Below are 6,000 nucleotides of genomic sequence, written 5' to 3'. Positions count from 1 at the left end.
TGGTTACAATTTGCTATCTGTTAGTCAACTATGCAATATGGGATATAATTGTCTTTTTACAAATGTAGATGTGTCTGTCTTTAGAAGAAGTGATGGTTCACTAGCCTTTAAGGGTGTATTAGACGGCAAGCTTTACTTAGTTGATTTTGCAAAAGAAGAGGCTGGTCTAGATGCATGCTTAATTGCTAAGACTAGCATGGGCTGGCTGTGGCATCGCCGCTTAGCACATGTGGGGATGAAGAACCTTCACAAGCTTCTAAAGGGAGAACACGTGATAGGTTTAACTAACGTACAATTCGAAAAAGATAGACCTTGTGCAGCTTGTCAGGCAGGTAAACAGGTGGGAGGAGCGCATCACAGCAAGAATGTGATGACCACATCAAGACCCCTGGAGCTGCTACATATGGACCTCTTCGGACCCGTCGCCTATCTAAGCATAGGAGGAAGTAAGTATGGTTTAGTTATTGTTGATGACTTTTCCCGCTTTACTTGGGTGTTCTTTTTGCAGGATAAGTCTGAAACCCAAGGGACCCTCAAGCGCTTCCTCAGAAGAGCTCAAAATGAGTTTGAGCTCAAGGTGAAGAAGATAAGGAGCGACAACGGGTCCGAGTTCAAGAACCTTCAAGTGGAGGAGTTCCTTGAGGAGGAAGGGATCAAGCACGAGTTCTTCGCTCCCTACACACCACAGCAAAATGGTGTGGTAGAGAGGAAGAACAGGACGCTAATCGATATGGCAAGGACGATGCTTGGAGAATTCAAGACCCCCGAGCGTTTTTGGTCGGAAGCCGTGAACACGGCTTGCCACGCCATCAACAGGGTCTACCTTCATCGCCTCCTCAAAAAGACTTCGTATGAGCTACTAACCGGTAACAAACCCAATGTATCTTACTTTCGTGTATTTGGGAGCAGGTGCTACATTCTAGTGAAGAAGGGTAGAAATTCTAAATTTGCTCCCAAAGCTGTAGAAGGGTTTTTGTTAGGTTATGACTCAAATACAAAGGCGTATAGAGTCTTCAACAAATCATCGGGTTTGATTGAAGTCTCTAGCGACGTTGTATTTGATGAGACTAATGGCTCTCCAAGAGAGCAAGTTGTTGATTGTGATGATGTAGATGAAGAAGATGTTCCGACGGCCGCTATACGAACCATGGCGATTGGAGAAGTGCGGCCACAGGAACAAGATGAACGAGATCAACCTTCTTCCTCAACAACAGTGCATCCTCCAACTCAAGACGATGAACAGGTTCATCAAAAGGAGGCGTGTGATCAAGGGGGAGCACAAGATGATCACGTGATGGAGGAAGAAGCGCAACCGGCACCTCCAACCCAAGTTCGAGTGGCGATTCAAAGGGATCATCCCGTCGACCAAATTTTGGGTGACATTAGCAAGGGAGTAACTACTCGATCTCGATTAGTTAATTTTTGTGAGCATTACTCCTTTGTCTCTTCTATTGAGCCTTTCAGGGTAGAGGAGGCCTTGCTAGATCCGGATTGGGTATTGGCCATGCAGGAGGAACTCAACAACTTCAAGCGCAATAAAGTTTGGACACTGGTGCCTCGTCCCAAGCAAAATGTTGTGGGAACCAAGTGGGTGTTCCGCAACAAACAGGACGAGCACGGGGTGGTGACGAGGAACAAGGCTCGACTTGTGGCAAAAGGTTATGCCCAAGTCGCAGGTTTGGACTTTGAGGAGACGTTTGCTCCTGTGGCTAGGCTAGAATCAATTCGTATCTTGCTAGCATATGCCGCTCACCATTCTTTCAGGTTGTACCAAATGGATGTGAAGAGTGCTTTCCTCAATGGGCCAATCAAGGAGGAGGTGTACGTGGAGCAACCCCCTGGCTTCGAGGATGAACGGTACCCCGACCACGTGTGTAAGCTCTCTAAGGCGCTCTATGGACTTAAGCAAGCCCCAAGAGCATGGTATGAATGCCTTAGAGACTTCTTAATTGCTAATGCTTTCAAGGTTGGGAAAGCCGATCCAACTCTTTTTACTAAGACTTGCGACGGTGATCTTTTTGTGTGCCAAATTTATGTCGATGACATAATATTTGGTTCTACTAACCAAAAGTCTTGTGAAGAGTTCAGCAGGGTTATGATGCAGAAATTCGAGATGTCGATGATGGGCGAGTTGAACTACTTCCTTGGGTTTCAAGTGAAGCAACTCAAGGACGGCACCTTCATCTCCCAAACAAGACTTGCTGAAGCGGTTTGGGATGAAGGACGCCAAGCCCGCAAAGACTCCGATGGGGACCGACGGACACACCGACCTCAACAAAGGAGGTAAGTCCGTTGATCAAAAAGCATACCGGTCAATGATAGGGTCTTTACTTTATTTATGCGCTAGTAGACCAGATATTATGCTTAGCGTATGCATGTGTGCTAGATTTCAATCCGATCCTAAGGAGTGTCACTTAGTGGCGGTGAAGCGAATTCTTAGATATTTGGTTGCTACGCCTTGCTTCGGGCTCTGGTATCCAAAGGGGTCTACCTTTGACTTGGTTGGATACTCAGATTCCGACTATGCTGGATGTAAGGTCGATAGGAAGAGTACATCAGGGACGTGCCAATTCTTAGGAAGGTCCCTGGTGTCGTGGAACTCTAAGAAACAAACCTCCGTTGCCCTATCCACCGCTGAGGCCGAGTATGTTGCCGCAGGGCAGTGTTGCGCGCAACTACTTTGGATGAGGCAAACCCTTCGGGACCTTGGCTACAATCTGAGCAAAGTCCCACTCCTATGTGACAATGAGAGTGCTATCCGCATGGCGGAAAATCCTGTTGAACATAGCCGCACAAAGCACATTGACATCCGGCATCACTTTTTGAGAGATCACCAGCAAAAGGGAGATATCGAAGTGTTTCATGTTAGCACCGAGAACCAGCTAGCCGATATCTTTACCAAGCCTCTAGATGAGAAGACCTTTTGCAGGCTGTGTAGTGAGCTAAATGTCTTAGATTCGCGGAACTTGGATTGAATTGTAGCATACATGTATTTATGCTTTTGATCATGTTCCTTTTTGCATTTTGTTGTTTCGTATGGTGCTCAAGTTGTACAAACACTCCCTGGACCTCACAAGTCCGTTGCAAAGTGATGCACAGTTTTAGGGGGAGATGTGTTACAACTTGACCCTTTGAGACTAACCATATGCTTGAGCTTGCTTGTTTTATTCTCGAAGGAGAATTAAAAGGGAAAAGGTGAACTTGGACCATGCAAGACTTCCACTGCACTCCGATGAAAAGAGTAACTTTTCCAAGTTCATCTTTTAACTCTTATTGCCTATTTACTCTTAATTGAAGATTTTGGTGAGGCAATGGGGTTAAAGGGCCAAGATTGATCCTGTTTTGGTGCTTGATGCCAAAGGGGGAGAAAATAAAGGCCAAAGTGATAAATGGATCAGCTACCACTTGAGAGATTTTGAAAATAGTAGAATAGAGTTTTTTGTTTTGTCAAAACTCTTTTATTGTCTCTCTTGTCAATAGTTGGCCTCTTGTGGGGAGAAGTGTTGATTATGAAAAAAGGGGGAATTTTTGAAATCCTTGATCAAATTTCTTTGGAAAACCTCTCTTTATGTCTCTACAAGTGGATTTGACTTAGAGATAGGAATTTGAGTTTGATTTGCAGAAACAAACCAAGTGGTGGCAAAGGATGATCCATATATGCCAAAATTGAATCAAAATAAATTTGAGTTTTATTTGAAGTGATATTGCACTTGTTCTAGTTGCTTTATGTTGTGTTGGCATAAATCACCAAAAAGGGGGAGATTGAAAGGGAAATGTGCCCTTGGGCCATTTCTAAGTATTTTGGTGATTGAGTGCCAACACAAGTGCTTAAATGTGAATCTATACCCATGGATGGACAAAGTGCAAATCAAGAGTAAAGTTATGTTTCTAAGCCTTAGTACATTATTTTGAAGACTAATGTATTGTGTCTAAGTGCTTGAAACAGGAGAAATCGAGTCAGAGAAAAGTTGGCTGTGTACAGCCAAAAGGCTGTTTGGTCTGGAGCACCGGACTGTCCGGTGGTGCACCGGACAGTGTCCGGCGCGCCAGACTGACTCGGGCGAACTGGCCGCTCTCGGGAATTTACCGGCGACGTACGGCTATAATTCACCGGACTGTCCGGTGTGCACCGGACTGTCCGGTGAGCCAACGGTCGGCCGGGCCAACGGTCGGCCGCGCGATCTGCGCGGGACACGTGGACGAGCCAACGGCTAGAAGGGGGCACCGGACTGTCCGGTGCGCCAACGGCTCTCTGGCGGTCAACGGTCGGCTGCGCCGTTTAAGGAAAGAAATCGGGCACCGGATAGTGTCCGGTGTGCACCGGACTGTCCGGTGCACCAGTCGACAGAAGGCAAGATCAGCCTTCCAGATTTGCTCTCAACGGCTCCTAGCTGCCTTGGGGCTATAAAAGGGACCCCTAGGCGCATGGAGGAGAACACCAAGCATTCCTACAACATTCCTAAGCACCAAGACATCGATTCCGCGCATTTGGTTCATTGTGATAGCATCTAGAGCTCTTGTTGAGTTGTGAACTCATTGAGTTGTGTTGCGAGCTCTTGTTGCGACTTGTGTGCGTGCTGTTGCTCTGATTTTGAGTCTTGTGTGCGTTGCTAGTTCCTCCCTTACTCTGTATTTCTTTGTGAATCTCAAGTGTAAGGGCGAGAGGCTCCAAGTTGTGGAGATTCCTCGCAAACGGGATATTGAAAGGCAAAGCAAAACACCGTGGTATTCAAGTTGGTCTTTGGACCGCTTGAGAGGGGTTGATTGCAACCCTCGTCCGTTGGGACGCCACAACGTGGAGTAGGCAAGCGTTGGTCTTGGCCGAACCACGGGATAAACCACTGTGTCATCTTTGTGTTTGATCTCTCGTGGTATTGTGTTTTGTTGAGACTCCTCTCTAGCCACTTGGCGTTTATTGTGCTAACACTTAACAAGTTTTTGTGGCTATAAGTTTAAGTTTCACAGGATCACCTATTCACCCCCCCTCTAGGTGCTCTCAAGAACGCTCGTGGAGAGTCAACCCACGCTGTGATTAGGTGCCCATGCACCAAATGTGGGAACATCCAGTCACATGACAAGAGAACTGTGGCACTACACCTTTGCAGTCATGGGTATGTTCAAGGTTATAAGGTTTGGGATAAGCACGGTGAGTCACGGAGTATAGTATCAGCACAGATGGAGGTGGATGACGGTGAAAACGTTGATCGGTTGGATCATATGTTAGAAGATATGCAGGCAGAGTTTGTCAACAATCCTGAAGATCCGCCTACAAAAGAGGTTGAAGAGTTGTTCAAACTCCTCCAAGACTTAGAAATGCCTCTGCACGGACACACAACAGTTACCATCCTGCAGTTCGTGACCCGTCTAATGAGCATAAAGTCAAAGTTTGGTTGCTCAGCCAAATGTTATAAGGCGATTTTGGACTTGTTTAGTGATGTCCTTCCTGCCGATCATAAGGTGCCTAAAGACATTTACCGGTCAAAGAAGCAGCTAAAGGCTTTGGGAATGCCATATGAGAAGATCGATATATGCCCGTCCAACTGCATGATATATTGGCGCGATCGTGCGAAACTAGAGAAATGCTTGAAATGTGGCCTGTCGAGGTACATAGAGGTGGTAAACGAAGAAGGGGAGAAGGTGACAACAAAGAGGGCACATAAGCAGCTTCGCTGGATGCGTCTCACTCCAAGACTGAAATGTCTGTTCTTGTTGGCTAGTAGAATTGCGAGCCGCATGAGGTGGCGCAAGAATCGTAAGCCCCCGAAGGATGGGGTAATGCAGCATCTGTGTGATAGCGACGCATGGAAGGCCCTAGACAGCTTCGATCCAGAATTTGCTAGTGAAGAGAGGAATGTTCGTATTGGGCTGGCGACAGATGGTTTCACGCCTTTCAGTATGACCACATCGTCTTACTCATGTTGGCATGTCTTTGCCATACCGTACAACCTTCCACCTGAAGATTGCATGAAAGATGAGTTTATGTTCTTAACTCTCATCATA

This window comes from Zea mays, chromosome 4 (genome assembly GCF_902167145.1).
Source record: "Zea mays cultivar B73 chromosome 4, Zm-B73-REFERENCE-NAM-5.0, whole genome shotgun sequence".
Taxonomy (NCBI): domain Eukaryota; kingdom Viridiplantae; phylum Streptophyta; class Magnoliopsida; order Poales; family Poaceae; genus Zea; species Zea mays.
This window is presented reverse-complemented; position numbering follows the sequence as displayed.